This window comes from Chiloscyllium plagiosum, unplaced genomic scaffold (assembly GCF_037043375.1).
Source record: "Chiloscyllium plagiosum isolate Xiang-an unplaced genomic scaffold, Cpla_swu_hap1 HiC_scaffold_3, whole genome shotgun sequence".
Classification (NCBI taxonomy): Eukaryota; Metazoa; Chordata; class Chondrichthyes; order Orectolobiformes; family Hemiscylliidae; genus Chiloscyllium; species Chiloscyllium plagiosum.
In genome coordinates this window covers 69,161,561-69,183,485 of record NW_028270141.1, presented here as the reverse complement: position 1 = coordinate 69,183,485, position 21,925 = coordinate 69,161,561, and the positions used below count along the sequence as shown (strand labels likewise).

The 21,925-nt window shown below is 39.8% G+C and overlaps 1 pseudogene; it reads right to left on the bottom strand.

Moving 5' to 3' along the window:
• Positions 1-20,907: 20,907 nt before the first annotated feature.
• On the bottom strand, positions 20,908-21,784 carry LOC122544165 (trace amine-associated receptor 4-like; annotated as a pseudogene).
• Between the last annotated feature and the right edge of the window lie 141 nt (positions 21,785-21,925).

Below are 21,925 nucleotides of genomic sequence, written 5' to 3'. Positions count from 1 at the left end.
TGCTTGACAAATCTTCTGGATTTCTTTTGAGGATGTGACCAATAGAGTGGATAAGGGTGAGTCAGTAGATATTGTATACTTGGACTTTCAAAAGGCTTTTGACAAGGTTCCACATAAGAGATTAGTCAGCAAAATTAAAGTTCATGGTATCAGAGGTAATGCAATGACATGGATAGAGATCTGGTTGGCAGCAAGGAAGCAGAGAGTTGGAATAAAAGGATCCTTTTTAAAGTGGCTGGCAGGGATGAGTGGATACTGCAGGGTTCAGTGATGGAACTCCAGCTGTTCATAATATATATTAAGGATTTGGACGAAAGAATTAAATGTAATAACTCCAAATTTGCAGACAACACTAAGCTGGGTGACAGTGTGTGCTGTGAGGAGTATACTAAGAAGCTCCATGGTGGCTTGGACAGACTGGCTGAGCAGACAAATACTTGGCAAAAGGAATATAATGTGGATAAGTGTGAGGTTACCTACTTTGGTTGCAAAAACAGGAAGGCTGTTTATTATCTGAATGGTAGCAGTTTAGGAAAAGGCAACAAGACTTGGAAGTCATGGTGGAACAGTCACTAACGGTTGACATGCAGGTGCAGTAGGTGGTGAGGAAAGCTAATGGCATGCTGGCCTTCAAAGCCAGAGGATTTGAGTATAGGAATAAAGATTTCTTGCTGCAGTTATACAGAGCCTTGGTGAGGCCACACCTTGAGTATTGTGTGCAGTTTTTGGTCTCCTAGTTTGAGGAAAGGCATTCTTGTTGTTGAGGGAGTCCAGCGAAGTTTCACAAGTTTGATTCCTGGGATGGCAGGACTCTCAAATGAAGAAAGACGGGATCGACTGGGCTTGTACTCACGGACATTTATAAAAAATGAAGGGTGATCTCAGATAGACATGTAAAATGTTGATTGGGCTAGTCAGGCCAGATGCAGGAAGAATGTTCCCAGTGTTGGGGACATCCAGAACTAGGGGTCACAGTCTAAGAATAAGGAGTAAGCCATCCAGGACCGAGATGAGGAAGAATGTCTTCATTTAAAGAGTTGGGAACCTACAGAATTCTCTACCACAAAGAGCTGTTGGGGCCAGTTCATTAGATATATCCCTGGACATGGCCCTTGTGGCTAAAGGGATCAAGGAGTATGGAGAGAAAGCAGCAATGGGAATATATGATCAGCCTTGATTATGTTGAATAGTGGTGCAGACTCGAGGGGCCGAATGGCCTACTTCTGCACCTATTTTCCATGTTCCTATCATAGTAAACCCTGATACCATCCCACTTTGACTTTCATTCCACTGACCCCTGGACTGAATGCACATCCCTTCCCCCACCAATCAACTTAAACAGATAGCCCTGATTGATGACTGATCAGATCCCTGGCCAATCTCTGTACAGCACCCTGATCAATGATATATGAATCCCCTGACAGCTTGTTCTAGACCTGCAAAACTGACCATGGCCCAGTCCCAGACTGTAATGATGCCTGACCCCGACTGCCCCAAGCAGGTGATTGACTGTGTCCAAGCCTTTTGACTGTGAGCAGACATTAGCATTGTACAAGGACTCCCTGACGAATGGCAGTTCTCCTTGACTTACCTAAGGGCAGCTTCCCTTCGCCTTTAAAATTTGTCCATTTGTTGCTCCACATGCAGTGTGTTTGGCACATAGGCTGATGCATATACTGTAGGTTTGAGATTGACTTTCCACCATGCTATCCAGTAATATGTCCTCCTCTTTGATTGAAGACTGCTGACAAACATGACAAACTGCTTGGCTTTGTTTTTACACTGAACAGCATGATAAGACAGCAATATTGTGGGCCTTTAAGGATCTGGCTGAGGGAGTAAGGAAAGGAAGGACAAGGTAGGTTTGCAGTGAGCATTGAAATCAGCACAACGTGAGTGATCTGTAAGAGCATGAACAATCAATCCTGTGATTCATGAGCTGGGTGTGTGTCCCTGTGCACAATGTGTCCTTTCAGCACTATTTCAATGAAAGATTCTGAAGTGTAGCACTGAAGAGCACTATAAGTGGATTGGAGATTGGAATAGAATAGAATAGCAACTTATTGTCACTTGTACCTTTTACAAAAAAAAGTGACGTGTTTAAGTTGCCCTATTTTGGCAACTTTTTAATAACAAATTATATATTTTAAGAGAAAGAAAAAATTAAGACTAAGTCCACCTTAGTTCAATTCAAAGCTCCAGGGCTCCTGAGATTGAGAAAACCTGACAGCGAAGCTGCCGCAAGGAATCCCAGGCAGGGCCGGGCTCACCATGCCCCGCCGAGGATGCTGCAGAAGCCATCGTAAGAAATCTCAGGCCATTGGAATCTGGACCCAGACCCATCTTGATGCCGAAGCTGCTACCGAAGAAGCCCAAAGCATCGTAGGACATGGCTGCAGAGTGTCATAATGTTGCGGGGGGATAGTACAAGCTGGCTGCCAATGTCCATTTATGTTGGAAGTGTGTGCTAACAGCCCATAGACAATAGACAATAGACAATAGGTGCAGGAGTAGGCCATTCTGCCCTTCGAGCCAGCACCACCATTCGTTATGATCATGGCTGATCATCCTCAATCAGTATCCTGTTCCTGCCTTATCCCCATAACCCTTGATTCCACTATCCTTAAGAGCTCTATCCAACTCTTTCTTGAAAGTATCCAGAGACTTGTCCTCCACAGCCTTCTGGGCCAGAGCATTCCACACACCCACCACTCTCTGGGTGAAGAAGTTTCTCCTCAACTCTGTTCTAAATGGCCGACCCCTTATTTTTAAACTGTGTCCTCTGGTTCGGGACTCATCCATCAGTGGAAACATGCTTCCTGCCTCCAGAGTGTCCAATCCTTTAACAATCTTATACGTCTCAATCAGATCCCCTCTCAGTCTTCTAAACTCAAGGATATGCAAGCCCAGTCGCTCCAATCTTTCAACGTAAGATAGTCCCGCCATTCCGGGAATTGACCTCGTGAACCTACGCTGCACTCCCTCAATAGCCAGAATGTCTTTCCTCAAATTTGGAGACCAAAACTGCACACAATTTTCCAGGTGCAGTCTCACCAGGGCTTTGTACAGCTGCAGAAGAACCTCTTTGCTTCTATACTCAATTCCTCTTGTTATGAAGGCCAGCATGCTATTAGCTTTCTTCACTGCCTGCTGTACCTGCATGCTTGCTTTCATTGACTGATGTAAAAGAACTGCAAAATGTATTGCTGGAAAAGTGCAGCAGGTCAGGCAGCATCCAAGGAGCAGGAGAATCGACGTTTCGGGCATAAGCCCTTCTTCAAGTAAAAGAACACCTAGATCTTATTGTACTGCCCCTTTACCGAACTTGACTCCATTTAAGCAGTAATCTGCCTTCCTGTTCTTGCCACCAAAGTGGATAACCACACATTTATCCACATTAATCTGCATCTGCCATGCATCTGACCACTCACCTAACCTTCCAGGTCACCCTGTAATCTCCTAACATCCTCCACATATTTCACCCTGCCACCCAGCTTTGTATCTTCAGCAAATTTGCTAATATTACTTTTAATACCATCATCTATATCATTAATGTATATTGTAAAAAGCTGTGGTCCCAGCACTGATCCCTACGGTACCCCACTGGTCACCGCCTGCCATTCCAAAAGGGAGCCGTTTATCACTACTCTTTGTTTCCTGTCAGCCAACCAATTTTCAATCCAAGTCAGTATTTTGCCCCCAATACCATGTGCTCTAATTTGGGACTTTATCAAAGGCTTTCTGAAAGTCCAGGTACACTACATCCACTGGATCTCCCTTGTCCATCTTCAGAGTTACATCTTCAAAAAATTCCAGAAGGTTAGTCAAGTATGATTTCCCCTTCATAAATCTATGCTGACTCTGACCTATCCTGTTACTGCTATCCAGATGTGTCGTAATGTCATCCTTTATAATTGACTCCAGCATCTTTCCCACCACTGAGGTCAGACTAACTGGTCTATAATTCCCTGCTTTCTCTCTCCCTCCTTTCTTAAAAAGTGGGACAACATTAGCCACCCTCCAATTCACAGGAGCTGATCCTGAATTTATAGAACATTGGAAAATGATCACCAATGCATTCACGATTTCTAGAGCCATCTTCTTCAGTACCCTGGTATGTAGACCATCAGGTCCCGGGAACTTATCAGCCTTCAGACCTAACAGTCTCTCCAACATCATTTCCTGGCAAATATAAATTCCTTCAGTTCAGGTCCTTCAGCCACTATTATCTCTGGGAGATTGTTTGTGTCTTCCCCAGTGAACACAGATCTGAAGTACCAATTCAAATCTTCTGCCATTTCTTTGTTCCAAGTAATATATTCACCCGTTTCTGTCTTCAAGGGCCCAATTTTAGTTTTAACCATTTTTTTTCCTTTCACATACCTAAAAAAGCTTTTACTATCCTCCTTTATATTTTTGGCCAGTTTACCTTCGTACCTCTGCGTATTTCCTTCTTAGTTATCCTCTGTTGTTCTTTGAAAGCTTCCCAGTCCTCCGCTTTCCCACTCATCTTTGCTATGTTATACTTTTTCCCTTTTGACTTTATATGTTTCTTAACTTCCCTCATCAGCCACAGCCACCCCTGCCTCCTCTTAGGATCTTTCTTCCTTTTTGGAGTGAACTGATCCTGCATCTTCTGCATTATACCCAGAAATATCCGCCATTGTTCCTCCGCTGTCATCCCTGCTAAGGTATTGCACCATTGAACTTTGGCCAGCTCCTCTCTCATAACTCCATAGTTCCCTTTATTCAACTGAAATATTGTCACTTCCGATTGTACCTTCTCCCTTTCAAATTGCAGATTAAAGCTTATTGTATTATGGTCATTACCTCCTAATGGCTCCTTCACTTCGAGGTTCCTGATCAAATCCGATTCGTAGCACAACACCAGATCCAGAATTACCTTCTCCCTGGTAGGCTCCAGCACCAGCTGTTCTAAGAATCCAACCATAGATTATCCTCCTACATGCTAGGTGTTCATGATGGGAGTCTTGAGGAAAAAAACAGTGAGCCAGAGCCACAGGTAACTGCTCTGACCTTCATACCAGGAGTTTCTTGGCATTTGGTTTCTATCTTGTGGAAATAATGAAACAGTGAACTGCATGTTAAAGAGTCATGATAAATAATACTGAGGGTGATACTGAGCAACAGTCCATGCTAATAGGCCTCCTGCCACTTACCAGCAAGAACCTTGACTTGATGTCTAATGTTTGTTTGGACTTTTTTGGTCTTGATGTACAAGAAGGCCTCTACAGATTTTCAACCTGGTTTTTCAAAAATTCTTGCCACAACCTACATCATTCAGAAGCTGGGAAGATTTCACCCTATGTCTCTATTTATACCATATTGGATCCTAATGCCTTTTTAAAAGACTTTCTCAACCTGCCATCTCCAATGATTTGTGCGTACAGATCTCAGGTCACTTTGTATCTGCTCCTCCTTCTAATTGAACCCTTTTAGATTCTTCCTAGCAAAAATATCAGCTTATACTTCAACACATTAGAACTTATCTGTCAAGTGTTTACCTGTTCCACCAGCTTGTTCATGTCATCTTGAAGTTTACACACAGTTTAAAATACTTCTACCTTTTGTGCTATCTATAACTTTGAAATTTTGCCCTGAGCACTGCTGTCCACATCATGCGCAGTCACAAGAAAGTCAGTAATACCAGTAGAGGGTGGATATATTTAAGCAGGGAGGGAAGGATCTTTTAATGCTGGTTATCCATTTCTTACACAAATTGCCATTCATGTTTAAGGTCTGCCTGATGCAATTTTCTGCGTGTCTGCAAACAGGCATGCTGTATAAAAACCGAAAGAACTGTGGATGCTGTAAATCAGAAACAAAAACAGAAATTGCTGGAAAAGCTCAGCAGGTCTGGCAGCATCTGTGAAGAGAAATCAGAGGTAATGTTGAGAATCTGTTGACCCTTCCTCAGAAAGGGGCATGCTGCATGTCTGCCTGGAAATACGCAGCAATGCTGCTTAAATTTGTACCCCATAGAAGATTCAATTGAAATAGCACACTTTGTCCAGTTATAGCAGGCCTTGAATCATGTAAGAAAAGATTCTTTAAAAAGGCCAATTGAGAAATATCAACAGGCAGCCCAAAAAGCCTTAAATTTCCATGAGGCTTCCCTGGACCAACTGACCTCCTCACCCACAACCTTGACATCCCACACAGTTCAATGTCAGAACAGAACATTTGCTAGCCTTTCAAAAGTAATGAGCTGGAATGAGCTGTGAGCTGCATGAGCAACTTACCAAAAGAATGCCAATGGGACAGTAGTAAGAATAAGCAGAGAGGTGTGACTTTGTGTCCCTTTGGCATGCTGATTACAAACAATAATCTTCCTATTGCTGTGTTCACAAAAATAATTCAATGGTCTTCTCGGCTTTAGTGTTTCTACCTGGCTACCTTACAACTGGTTGTTCATTTTCACCTTGATCTTTAACTATCAATATCAAAAATATGTCATTACAAAACTTTTGAGATGATGCTTCTTTTAAAATGGAACAAGCACTTTAATTTTGTAGTTTCAACACCAGCACAGCAGCTACATGGTGCAAATAAAATTAGGCTTCTATTTATCGTCACTTGCTTTCCCAGAAAACATCCCTGGCCCAAAAACCTGCTTGTACATACTCCTCAAGTGTGTAAAATAAAATACTTAAGTTTGAATTTTCCACAATAAACTCGTTCACAGAATAATAATAACTCATATAAACATACTTCGGGTTGGGGATGGTAGGGAGATTTTAAATTGTACTGCCAAATGAGAAATTAAGCAGCTGAATTTATAAATGCTCTTTGTAAGTTACTTTGACAACTTTATTTCTTGTTCTATCATCGTATATAGCTTCCATAATTGAAAATTATACAATAGCTTACGAGTTTAGAGGCCATTTCCTAGAATGAGGTTGATATTTTGAAAATACCTGTGATACTAAGGATATGTAGTTTATTGTATGGAAGTGTAGCTAATAAAGAATGCAGCAGTGGTGTAGAAGTTCACTGATGGTGTTTTTACATCACGATCCAATATCAATGATTTTGAACAGATCTCAAAGTCATCACAGATGCCGCAATTCACGGTTGATGCAAATCTTCCAAGCAGAACTAGACAACCAAACGAATCTTCACTTACAGAGTATAACTGTTATGCAGTGAACCCTTCTGTTAATTAAACAAAGCATCCAGAAAAGCTCACTTTGCCTTGTAATCTGTTAGAATATGAGTGACAGAGAACTCCCAAATTCCACTATTTAAAGAAATAATATCAATTTATTCCTTAATTCTAAACATGAAAATTAAACAACAACTATTCACAATTCTAACCCTCCTTTTCTGAACTGCTTATTATCTGCCTCCAATTCTATAACAATATGCTGTTTTAATACATCAACTTAATTTTAAAACCGTACAGTGGCTGTCATTTCCAGTGTCTTTCTTCTTTTGGCTGAAGATCACCCTGGGTCATCTTCTTTCTTTTGCTGTGAATATGTTTCGTATGAAAAAGTATCTTTGATAGAGAGTGTTTGGGTCTGTCTCGATGGCAGTTACTCTTGATGACACCTACTTAGTCTGACTTTCAAATGGCCTGCTTTTTTATCCCCCAACATCGAATCATCTCTTTGATTTGATGCTGGCAAAACAATAAATTCAAATTCGATTTGGTTTTCATATCCTGGGGCATAATTTAAACTGATTGGTTAAATTTAAATTGTTGTCAAAACAGCAACCAACTCAGGTATCTATTTCACAGCCAAATGTTACATATTTTCAATGTTCCAGTACACTCTGAGACTGCTAATTAGTCATATGACAGGTGCTTGTAAGCTTTCAGTGCAAAACAGCATTCACTCTCTCTTAAAGGTACAGTACCTGCTTTCAACTTCATAACATAATCAATAATCTAACCATATAGGTTCCAGAACTTGCATTGTGCAGCAGTGAACGGGCACTTTCTGAGTTTGATTATTGCAGGCAAATGACTGAAGTCCAACTTCCTTGGTGCATAATTGAAATTGTTCCACTTTCCGTAAGAGTGTATCATTTATTTGTTACTGAAAGCTGGTGTTTGCACATACATGCTTCATGTATATGCTTCTTCAATATTCCAATGCACTTGAATCTTGTACCTTTACCCAACAAAGTGACATTCAGTCCTCTAACCCTGGGAGTTGTCTGAGCCATTTTTCAGTTGCATTGTACATTTAGCGAAGAGCAAATGATAGCAAGGAATATGTTTTTTGGACTAAGAACTGGTTACAATGTGTCCATCTTTCACACTTAGAAGTGATAACCCTCTTAATTGCCTTCATACTTCAAATGTTAAAAGAGATCTAAATTTCCTATTAATGATTCTTGAATAATAAACATTTCACTCACAATTACAGGAGGCAGAATGTTTAAGAATGCAGGAGAAGAACTTGGACAGAAAGTCAGGGTGGGCTATGAAACTCAGTGTTATGTAGTTATGTCAAAATTACAAGGAACTACACCACCACGAGGAAGCAAACTACATTACGGCTCTTAATTTAGTACAAATAAGTGAGTATTATTCAAAGAATTAAATGCCCACTGGTACAAGATTGTATATAAATTTATTTCATGTCATTCCAAACACCGTGACTCATTTTAATATTCCCTTATTCTGTACTTGAGAAAGACATAGAATTTGAACTCACTGCCAATGAAATTCTGTATTCTTTTTCAGGACAGAAAACCAGGCTGTTTCTTAATGAAAATAAAAAGTCATGATTTGAGTCATTATTTCAGCACAACAATTCAGGATAGATGTATTTGGTCTTCAAGTTACTAGGTATTTGTATTAAACTTTATGAAGTATAAAATATAATAAATGCATTCTCTAAATAATTACACTCAAGTTTACTGTTTTTGCAAGTGTTATGGACCAGACCAGACCCCTTTAAATGTTTTAAGAAGGTAGCCTAGGCCCTACCTTTTTCTTATCTTAACAGCAAACATAAAGTGCCATGTTCCAAATAAAGATTTAAAAAACTGCAGATGCTGGATTCCAAGGTAGACAAGTAGCAAGCCAGGCAGGTGGAAAAGTCAATTTCTTGGATATAATCCTTCTTCACGACTGTGGGTGGGGTTAAGGGGAGCTGCAGATAAGTGGGGTGGAGTGTGGGATGGTTTTTGGGGAGAGGGGCAGAGTGGTGAGGTAGTGATAGGTGAAAACAGGAAGAGGATACGGCCTAGTTGGTCAATGGGAGGAATGAATCCCGTTGTTAGCTGGAAGGGAGGAGGAAAGGCTGGGAAGGGAGTTGGGGAATGGTAAGGGAGATTATTTGAAATTGGAGAATTCAACATTGAGATCTCGGGGCTGTTAGCTGCCCCGGCGGAAGATAAAGTGATGTTCCTCCAATTTGCAATATGATTCACTGAAGCAATGGAGGAGGCTGAGAATGGTCATGTCAGAGAGGGAATGGGAAGGGAATTGAAATGGACGGTGACTGGGAGGTCAGGTTGATTCCTACGGGCCCGGCTGAGATGCTCGGTGAAACGTGCCATTAGTTTACATTTGGTCTCACAAGATAGGTCAAACTGCTCAATGTTAAGCAAAACACAATTATCTAAACACTATAGCTAAAATACAACAAAAGAAAGATAGATTTAGAATAATTTAACTCTATTGGAAAACTTAACAGAATAATAAACACAGTAACTATTACTAATTAACTGTTCTAATATAGTAATGTCTCATAAACACACGCCTTGGCAAAAAAAGCAAATTCAGAAATCCAATTTTTGGATTTCTAGCAGAGAGAGAGAAAAGTATCAGGCGAAAACTTAGGGAATAGCTTTGCTGCAGCTTCCAAGCCTGATGAGACTCCAACAGTAACTGATACTGACTCTCAAAGTTAAAAAAGGAAAAAACTAGAAAGCCTAGTTTGTGAGAGCTGACCACCCAGACAGGCTGCCTATATCGTTTTAAGCTGTTTACTTTACTGGCATTTCAACTTGACAGCTTGACACCTCTGTCTTAAAACTTCTCTTTAGAGAAACCAGGATAAAATAACTTGTTAAAGCCACAGCATTGTCACATAAGTATCAGCTATATGAGCACATATTTTGCCAAGATGGTCATCACTAGTTCTTCCCAAAACTGTTCTGCTTTTTTATCTCTATGATCATGTTATAAGGAAAAACATTTAGCTATTTATAGAGGCATATTTAGATCAGGGAAAGCTTAAATCCAAACTCAAGATAATTTGGGTAGTGTGGCTTCTACTACTTATACAGGATTGGCAATAGAACATAGAACATTACAGATCAGAACAGGTCATTCGGCTCTTAATGTTGAAGCCTTTGTATCCTACACTATTTTCATCCATATGTTTATCCAATGACCATTTAAATGCCCTTAACGTTGGTGAGTCTACTACTGTTGCAGGTAGTGCGTTCCATGCCCCTACTACTCACTGCGTAAAGAAACTACCACTGACATCTGTCCTATATCTATCACCCCTCAATTTAAAGCTATGTCCCCTCGTGCTAACCATCACCATCCAAGGAAAAAGGCTCTCACTGCCCACCCTATCAACCTTCTGGTTATTTTATATGTCTTTATTAAGTCATCTCTTAACCTTCTTTTCTCTAATGAAAACAGCCTCAAGTCCCTCAGCCTTTCCTCATAAGACTTTCCCTCCATACCAGGCAACACCCTAGTAAATCTCCTCTGCACCCTTTCCAAAGCTTCCCCATCCTTCCTATGATGCGGTGACCAGAACAGTACGCAATACTCCAAGTGCAGCCGCACAGGAGGTTTGTACAGCTGCAGCATGTTCTCATGGCTCCAAAGCTCAATCCCTCTACCATTAAAAGCTAACACACCATATGCCTTCTTAACCACCCTATCAACCTGGGTGGCAACTTTCAGGGATCTACGTATATGGACACCGAGATCTCTCTGGTCATCTACACTATCAAGAATCAAACCATTAGCCCAGTACTCTTTATTCCTGTTGCTCCTTCCAAAGTGAATCACCTCACACTTTTCTGCATTAAACTCCATTTGCCACCTCTCAGCCCAGCTCTGCAGCTTATCTATGTCCCTCTGTAACCTGCAATATTCTTCCGCACTATCCACAACTCCACTAACTTTAGTGTCATCCGCAAATTTACTAACCCTTCCTCTGTGCTCTCATCTAGGTCACTTATAAAACTGACAAACAACAGTGACCCCAAAACAGATCCTTGCGGTACACCACTAGTACCTGAACTCCAGGGTGAACATTTCCCATCAACCACCATCCTCTGTCTTCTTTCAGCTAGCCAATTTCTGATCCAAACTGTTAAATGACCCTCAATCCCATGCCTCCATATTTTGTGCTATAGCCTACCATGGGGAACCTTATCAAACATCTTACTGAAATCCATAAACATCACATCAACTACTCTACCGCTTCCAACTGTTTGTTCACCATCTTAAAGAACTCAATAAGATTTGTGAGGCATGACCTATCCTTCAAAAAACAGTATTGACTATCCCTAATCAATTTATTCTTCCCTAGATGATTATAACTCCTATCTATTATAACCTTTTCCAATACTTTACCCATAACCGAGGTAATGCTCACTGGTCTATAATTACCATGACTGTCTCTACACCCCTTCTTGAACAAGGTACAACATTTGCTAGCCTCCAGTCTTCTGGCACTATTCCTGGAGACAATGAAAACATAAAGATCAAAACCAAAGGCTCTGTACTCTCCTCCCTGGCTTCCCAGAGAATCCTGGGATAAATCCCATCTGGCCCAGGGGGCTTATCTATTTTCACACTTTCCAGAATAGCTAACACTTCCTCCTTGTGAACCTCAATCCCGCCCAGTCTAGTAGCCTGTATTTCAATATCCTCAATGGCAACATTGTCTTTTTCCAATGTGAATACTGACAAAAAATATTTGTTTAGTGCTTCCCCTATCTCCTCAGACTCCATGCACAACTTCCCATTACTATCCTTGATTGGCCCCAATCTTTCTCTAGTCATTCTTTTTTCCTGATCTACTTTTCGAACGCTTTAGGGTTTTCTTTGATACTATCTGCCAATGACTTCTTATGTCCCCCTCCTGGCTCTTCTTAGCTCTTTCTTTAGGTCTTCCTTGGCTGACTTGTAACTCTCAAGCACCCTAACTGAGCCTTCATGTCTCATCCTTACATAAGCCTTCTTCTTCTTCTTGACAAGAGATTCAACTTTTTTAGTAGTCCATGGCTCCCTTACTTGACCTGCCTGAAAGGTACATGCTTATCAAGGATATGCAGTAGCTGTTCCTTGAATAAGCTCTCCATTTCAATTGTGCCCATCCCCTGCTGTTTCCTTCCCCATCCTTTGCATCCTAGATCTTGCCTAAACACATTATAATTGCCTTTCCCCCAGCAATAACTTTTGTCCTGCAGTATATACCTATCCCTTTCCACACTAAGTAAACATAACCGAATTGTGGTCACTATCACCAAAGTACTCACCTACCTCCAAATCTAACATCAGGCCAGGTTCAAATCCAAAGTGGCCTTGCCCCTTGTTGGCTTGTCAACATACTGTGTCAGGAAACCATCCTGCACACACTGGATAAAATCTGATCCATCTAAAGTACTCAAACTATAGTATTTCCAGCCAATGTTTACAAAGTTAAAGACTCCATAACAACTACCCTATTACTCTCGCTCCTACCCAGAACTATCTTTGCTTTCCTTTCTTCTACATCTCTGGAACTGTTTGGAGGCCTATAGAAAACTCACAACAGGGTGACCTCTCCTTTCCTGTTTCTAACCTGAGCCCATACTAACTCAGTAGATGTATCCTCAAATGTCCTTTCTGCCACTGTAGTACTGTCCTTGACTAACAATGCCACACCTCACCCTCTTTTACCATCTTCCCTGTTTTACTGAATCATCTAATTCTCAGAACCTGCAACAACCATTCCTGTCCCTGCTCTATCTATGTCTCCAAAATAGCCTCAACATTGAAGACCCAGGTACTAACTCATGCTGCAAGTTCACTTACCTTATTTCGGATATTCCAGCTTAGTATAATTCAAACACGCAGAATCATTGAATGTATTTATTTCTTTAATCAAATCCTGCTATCACTGTGTATAACAGGATATGCATCAAGAAATATACAATGTAAATGGTTTGGTTTATTCTAGTACACTGATGTGCATATTAGGACTGAAATTGGAGAAGCATACTGCTGTTCTAGCCCTATGACTCTGTGAGTTACAATAAAACTATTTTTCCCAGTTACTAAGACCAAATTAAATGTTTACCTTTGTCAAGTTTTCAACAACGTGTAAGGACTAAGGATGAATTTAGTGTAAATCGAACCTTGGTCAGCTATTTCAGCATTAAAGCCAAGTTTCTTAATAAATGCAATTACTGATTTAATATTAAAATAAATATTGTAAAATGCAATAGATTATTATAATCACAGGGTTTAATATAGAAGTATGAATGCATATCATTCTAAATATCTCCAAGCACACATGCAAATATAGCATACATTTTTCTGCAAAAGAGGAAGAAAACACTTGATTTGTCCGCAATGTTTGGCTTTGTGAAAAAACACACTTTTTCCAAAGGGTTGTTCTTAAAAGCAGAAAGAATGAAGCACAGAACTCTCCAAAGTATGTTGCTTTGATGTTCTAGCATTTGTGATTGTTGTTGTCACTGGATTCATACAGTTTTAACTTGATCAGGAAGTACAACATAAAGATAATCCTCTCAAATACTCTTTCAAAACAATAATTATGTTTCATGCTGAGCCTAACAAGAGGGATTTCTCCAATGCATACAGGAGGGTGGCTAGCACTGCTAAATTGTTAGCTTAGTGCTGGGTTTTGACGTCCTTGTCATCAAATACTCTTCTTCAGATGACCAAAGGCTGCAATAGCACACTGGCGGCAATGTTGAATTTAATTGTCAATGTATGTCTTCATTACATTCCCAAAGTAGGAGAATTGATCCATGTTGTTGATTTGATAGTTGTGGGACAGAGTTGCATGATAGGAGCAGGCTGGTACAACAACTTTATTTACCAAACCTTTAGCCTCGGGCCTATTTTCTGATACAGTTCCATGAATGGATCATCGATGGATTGATGCTTGGCCTCTGAGTGTGCACACATGCAAGTGCCATGTGTATGTAGCAACTCAATGACAGAGCTAGGGTAGTATTGGTTCTGAACTAGAGGTGATACATGTTGAAGAGTTTTCTGCTTATCTATTAGAGAAATGTGATAGTGAAAATGTCAGAACTTTAATTACTGTTCATAAATTGAAAGCAACTGGAAAAAAAACTGTTAAGGGATAAGGACAAACTTATAGAGGAATTGAAATCAATTAACCATGTCTGGGAGAAGAAGGAGTCAAAGCGATATAAGCAAAACTGTTTAACAATTGCTTGATAACGCGCAGCCTTATCCCACAAGGACAAATGATTGCCCTGCAGAAGAATTTAAGAAACTATTCACAGGAAAGCTGTATGTTCAAACAGTAAGCCAATACCAAATGTAATAAAGAACAAATAAACTACTTCTGATAAGAAGACAAACTGCAGACTCAATGGTTTCAGAGGAGTAGTCAATATTGTAAATGAAGGAATTTAAAGGGTCATCAATAAGGTTACATCACAAATGCGAAGGACAGAAAATAGTATCAGAATTCAATTCCAGGGTTCCTTGGAAGCAGAATTCCACAGAACAAAACTGCACAAGGATTGGATCCTGGACACACTCAGAGACAGACACTATTGGTTGGAATCATCGCGAAATTCCACCATTAATTGGGTTGTAGCCAAATTGAGTTGTGAGGCTCAACTTGATTACTTGAGGGATCTTATTTAGGTTGCTACATGCAATAAAGTTTAAATAGTTGTTTCAGTATTTGATTGTCTGCGAGATTTCTTAACAAATGACTGAATTAAAGCTATTTTGTGGTAATTTACACACTGTAGAAGCACCACTCCAGCCAGAAGCTTCATGGATGTGGGGTCAAATATTATGGTGATAATGTTAGAAAAGACCTTAGGCATGATAATGTAGCCTTTGCGTTGTGATTGTGGGAATCCATTAGTGAGAATGATAACATGCATATCATCGTGCAGCAGATAGAGGATGGGGACTAATTTATTATTCCCTCTCTAAAGGCATTGTGGGTCAACCCACAGCAGGTGGACTGCAACAGTTCAAGAAGGCAGTTCACCACCATTTTCAAGAGGGCAATTAGAGATGGGCAATCAATGCTGGCCAGCCAACGATGCCAACATCCCACAAATGAATAAAGAAAATCAAATTCTGTGGGAAGCTTGATTTGTGGAGAATGTTCTGTAATCTATCCTGATTGACAGAGACTAAAGTCTTTGTGAAGCTGAAGAAGGCAGTGAATAGAGGTTGCTGCTGCTTTCTGCAGTTGAGAGAGTGGTGCTGGAAAAGCACAGCAGGTTAGGTAGCATCCGGGAACAGGAGAGTCAACATTTTCGGGCAAAGGTCCTTCATCAGCAACCTGCTTTCTGCATCTTGTTGAACTCGTTTTGGCATGATAATCCTGTTATCTCTGCCTCGTGTTGCACAGAATTTGAGTTTGATTTGGGAGCAGCTCTTCAGTCATTGGAAGGAGATGGTGGAGGAGAATTCTTGTACTGACCTTCCCTGCAGCAGAGAGAAGAGAGACTCCTCTCAGTTGGTATGGTGTCCTTTACTGAAAATAATATAATTATGATATCCTGGAGATATCCTGGCATGCTCGCCTCCCTCTAGATAAGGGAGATGAGGTCATGTTGTAATGTGAAGATTTTTTTTCTCTATTAAATTACAGTATTTTGAGGAGAATTCCATCACAGTATGTCGAGAATTTCCTGACACAGTATGTCGAAGGGCCAACAAGAGGAGAGGCCACACTGGATCTGGTGCTTGGTAATGAACCAGGCCAGGTGTTTGATTTAGTTGTAGGTGAGCACTTTGGAGAGAGTGACCATAATTCAGTTACGTTTAGTTTAGTGATGGAAAGGGATAGGTACATGCTACAGGTTAAGAGTTATTGATGGGGCAAGAACAATTATAATGCGATTAGGCAAGAATTAGGATGCATAGAATGGGATAGCAAAATGCAGGGGATGCAGACAATGGAAATGTGGAGCTGGTTTAAGGAACAAATATTGTGTGTCCTTGATAGGTATGTCCCTGTCAGGCAGGGAGGAAGTGATAAGGTAAGGGAACCGTGGTTTACTACAGAAATTGCATCTCTTGTTAAGAAGAAGAAGGAGGCTTATGGGTTGATGAGACAGGATGGTTCAGATGAGGTGATGGAGAGTTACAGAGCAGCTAGGAAGGATTTAAAGAGAGAGTTAAGAAGAGCAAAGAGAGGACACGAGCAGTCTTTAGCAAATAGAATAAAGGAGAACCCTAAAGCTTTCTATAGGTATGTGAGGAATAAAAGGATAATTAGGGTAGGAATAGGGCCAGTCAAAGACAGAAGTGGGAAGTTGAGTGTGGACCTTGTGGAGATCGGAGAGGTGCTAAATGAACATTGCTCATTGGTTTTCACTCAGAAAAAAACAATATTGTAGAGGAGAAGAATGAGGTACGAGATATTAGACTAGAAAGGATCAAGGTTAGTTATGAACAGGTATTATCAATTCCAGAAGGAGTGAAAGTAGACAAGTCCCTGGGCTGGAAGGGGTATATTCGAGGGTTCTCTGGGAGCTAGGGAGGAGATAGCAGAGCCTTTGGCTTTGATACTTGAGTTGTCATTATCTACAGGTTTAGTACCAGAGGACTGGAGGATTGCAAATGTTGTGCCCTTGTTCAAGAAGGGCAGTAGAGATGACCCAGGTAATTATAGACCAGTGAGTCTTACTTCTGTTGTAGGAAAGGTTTTGGAAAGGATTGTAAGAGATAAGATTTATAATCATCTCGCAAGTAACAATATGATTTCAGATAGTCAGCATGGTTTCGCCAAGGGCAGGTCATGTCTCACAAACCTCATTGAGTTTTTTGAGAAGGGGACCAAACATGTGGATGAGGGTAGGGCAGTTTACGTGGTATACATGGACTTCAGTAAAGCCTTTGATAAGGTTCCACATGGTAGACTGTTGGAGAAAATGCAGAAGCATGGAATTGAGGGTGATTTAGCAGTTTGGATTAGAAACTGGCTTTCTGAAAGAAGGCAGCAAGTGGTGGTTGATGGAAAATATTCAACCTGGAGTCCAGTTACTAGTGGTGTGCCACGAGGATCTGTTTTGGGACCACTGCTGTTTGTCATTTTTATAAATGACTTAGATGCAGACATAGCTGGATGGATTAGTAACTTTGCAGATGACACTAAAGTCGGTGGAGTAGTGGATAGTTTGGAAGAATTTTACAGGTTGTAGGGAGACTTGGAAAAAACTGCAGAATTGGGCTGAGAGGTGGCAAATGGAGTTCAATGCAGCTAAATGTGAGGTGATGCACTTTGGGAAGAATAACAGGAAGGCAGAATACCGGGTCAATGGAAAGATTCTTGGTAGTGTGGATTTGCAGAGGGATCTTGGAGTCCATGTACATAGATCCCTGAAAGTTGCCACCAAGGTGGATAGTGCTGTTAAGAAGGCAAACGGTGTATTAGGTGTTATTCGTAGAGGGATTGAGTTCCGGAGCCGCAATATCATGCTGCAACTATACAAAATGCTGGTGCGGCCACACTTGGAATATTGTGTACAATTCTGGTCCCCATATTTCGGGAAGGATGTGGAAGCATTGGAAAAGGTGCAGAGGAGATTTGCCTGGTTTGGAGGGAAGATCTTTTGAGGAAAGGCTGAGAGACTTGGGTCTCATTGGAAAGAAGAAGGCTAAGAGGGGATTTGATAGAGACATACAAGGTGATCAGAGGATTAGATGGGGTAACAGTCAAAGTCTTTTTCCGACGATGATGATGTCAGTGTGTACAAGGGGCATAACTACAAATTGGGGGATGATAGATTTAAGACAGATGTCAGAGGCAGGTTCTTTATGCAGAGAGTGGTAAAGGCGTGGAATGTCCTACCTGCTAATGTAGCCAACTCAGCCACATTAGGGAGATTTAAACAATCCTTAGATAAGCACATGGATGATTTTGGAATAGTGTAGGGGGGACAAGCTGAGAATAGTTCACAAGTCGGCACAACATCGAGGGCCGAAGGGCCTGTTCTGCACTATATTGTTAAAGTAAAGGTGGTGGTGAGCTGTATGATGAATTTCATGAAGAGGTTCAGTTGTTTTCTAGATTCTAAGATCCAGCTTGTTTTTTCAGTGTTTTTAAATTCTGAATTATTTAAAAAGACAGTCGCAGTTTTGGGACATCCTCTGGATTCCAAAGCTTCCAACAGATAGGCAGCTAAATATTACACTTCATTTGGACCCTCGTGAGTAACCAAATGAAAGCTGAAGACCTATAATAAAACAGCCATCTCTCTCATTTACAAAACATTATACCACCTTACCTTATAAAAACATAAACCACATATTTTTAAGATATTAAACATTACTAATTGTGATTTAGTGGCAGCTTTCTTACTTCTAAGTCAAAGCTTGTGGATAAGGGTTAGGTTCTACACTAGATATCTGCACTCTCTTGTAAAAGTTGTTGTGTCACCATTTGAAGAAAGGAAACAGAATTTTGCTCGTCTAAATGTTTATCTTTCCACTGCTAAAACTGATGATTTGCTCATTTACTTCTGTACAATTTGCGGGAGTTTGCTGTGGGCATGCATTCATTGTCTAACACTTGCACAACTGATTGAATTTGTGTTCAGGGCATACATTACTATGCTCAAACAACTTGAAACTAATTTGATTCCTTCTGCCTGATCAGTATTGTCACTTTCTCCTCACAGACCCTCTGTGTTGTGGTTCATTTTGAAAATCTTATTATTTTCTTGAGGACAATGTGTTTCACAATCATATTTCAAGTGAAATTTGAAACACTTGTAGACCATGCTCTGGCAATTTCCGGTGTTTGTTCTTCTGTTATAGTTCCTCAATCTATGTATTCTGCATAGTTGCCAAAGGTGTCTCTGCCTCACTTGGTTATGAACCTTCTTTAATATTAATCTGGATGATCTAGAAATATCATTACTATTGAATCCTTGTGTCATGAAAACTGCTGGAAATATGTATTTTTACTGGAGTTTTAAAAATGCTTATGTTTTGTTTCAGTAGCAAGGCCTTTTTTGAAAATCTAAGTCCAATCAATATTGGGAATCTATCCATGTTTGACATGCTATGTCAATTTAACTATTTGAAGGCAAATACTGACTTAGAAATCTTCAATATAATTTTTCCACTCTTCAATATATTCTGTTAAATTCACTTATGTATTCTTCAATACTATAACTATCCAGCTCTCTTATCAAAGTCTTACCATGCCACATACACATTTAATAGATTGGTTTTGTTTTGAATTTTGTCCATAAATTTTAAGACAATTTCCGAACTTGCTTCAGTATCAAATTGCTGAATTTTTAGCTCCAAATATACTTCGCCCCTGATTTCGCTTTGATTAGGAAATGCTAGTGCCAAGGCTTGATTATCTCTCAGTGGAAATGTGACCCAAGTCGACAAATCCACTTAATTTCAATGGTGATTATTAGGGAACAGCTTCACAGAACATTGGTGGGAAATCAAACCTCAACACTTCACACTCAGTATCAGTCAATCTTCTCCAGATTAACTCCAGTAACTGTTATATAATTCAAGATAAATTCACCATTGTCCCATAAGGCTGCTCCACCATTACAGAGAGATGACAGGCAGTGGTTTAAACTGAGGGTCATTACACCTCAGGGGAGGGGTGAAGTTGAGAAGGTAGAATCTTTGAAGTGACAAAAATCACTACAGAAATTGAAATGTGCTGTTGGCATCAGTCCATACTAAATACCAGTCATTCAACCAACTGAGCTAACAGTATTTGAAAAGAAAACTCAAATTTCTGGAAAAATTCACCAGGTCTGGTGAAATCAGTGAGTAAACAGAGTTAACATTTCAAATTCAGTGATCTTTCTTCAGAAACCTCAAATTTCCAGCATCCGTGGTTCTTTGTTTTATTGAAGTACCTGAAAGGATTAGCTGACATCATGAGTTAAGCTGCTCCAATGAGATAGAGTTCAAGTTATCCTGATGCTAAATCAGAGTAGTATATTATTCCCAGCTGATGGTAATTTTGGGCAAGTCAGATTCCAAAGTGAAGTCTGGCTCGATAGACATAAGTTTTAAATTTGCAATTTAGTTACCGTGGTAGTCAGTCAGTGAACATTTTGCATGTGGCTGCCAATGTAATCTTAACAAATCTCCAAAGTTTATTACATGCATAAATTTTAACAGACTAATTGTAACAATTGCAGGTTGACAATTAGACTTTATAAATACAGTTTCCTATGTTAATGATGTACTATAATTCAATATATTATGAAATACTAATGCCACTAAATGAAGAAGCAATCCCAGCAGAAATGGCTCACTAGTATCACAAAATAAACAATTCTCATTTTTGAAAAAGGTTGCCATTCCATCGGAGAGTGTTCATCAAATATCTTACAAGAAATGATCATTTTTAATGCTTTGCGAAACCAGGGATAAAAAAAGCCATATAACATTGGATTGCAAGTGGAATTAAAATAACCAAGCCACGCAAACACTTCAAACAATGCAGAGAAACCAATACAAGGATCAACAATGGTAATTATGAAAAATGGCAGCCAGCAGATAATGAAGACTCCTATTACAATCCCCAGTTTTACAGCAACCTTGAATTCATTTTTATGGAAACTTCCTGTGTTATTTTGCTGGTTTGAGTTCATTCTGTGCATCATGTTTCCAATTGCTCGAGAATGCTTCCTTGCTACAAAATATATTTTGAGATATATATATATATATACAATAACTGAAACAGGAACAAAAAATGCTATCAGTGGATTCAGATGGCCCCATAATTTATTAAATATAAGCATACAGCTGTCATGGCAAGAAATAGCATTGATATAATCTTCAATTCCACAGCATCTGAGCATCTGAGAAAACTAAAGCAAATTCATAAACTATAGAAAACACCCAACTAAATGTAACAAATAAACCGATGACAGGCAGTGTGATTTTTGTAGTGTAAAGGTTTGCACACAGCATAGTAACGGTCAATGGCAATAAAACGTAAGTGATAAATAGATGTTATTGTCAGCATCATGTCCAGGCCTGAATGGATTGTACAAAATATACTTCCAAAATACCAGCATGTATCAACAGGCCTAATCATACTGTAAGGAAAAACTACCAATCCCACTAGAAAATCAGCTACAGCAAGTGAAAGAACAAGAAAATTGGTGGCTGTCTGTAGTTTTCTAAAATGTAAAATTGAAATAATCACCTGTAAATTGCCTATTATTGTAACCATTACAATAACTGCAAATAGCATATATAACACTGCATGTACAGCTGTTGACTGGCTGTTTTTGTGACATGAGGTATTGACAAATTCAAAGTAGTATTTTGTATTAGCCTTATCCTGTGATTGGGTTGAATTCATTTCCTTTGCTCAGTGTAATCTTGAAATAGGAAAGAGACAATTCATGAAAGAGGAGTTTACAATAATATTGAGCCAGGAAGTCCTCTATATTTTAAAATAGATGTTGATCCTGTGGAAAGGAACATTTAGTACAATTTAATACAACCATTTGTTTAATTGTACAAATGCTGCAGTCACTCAGTTCACAAAGATTCACAAGACATAATATTCATAAATTCCAATCATAAAATCCATACTATGTGGAAGCAGGCCATTCAGCCCATCATGTCCACACAAGCCTTCTGAGGAGCATCCCACCCAAGCCCTATCCCTGCATTCCCCATGGCTAATCCACTAACCTACACATCCCTTGAAACAATGGGCAAAGG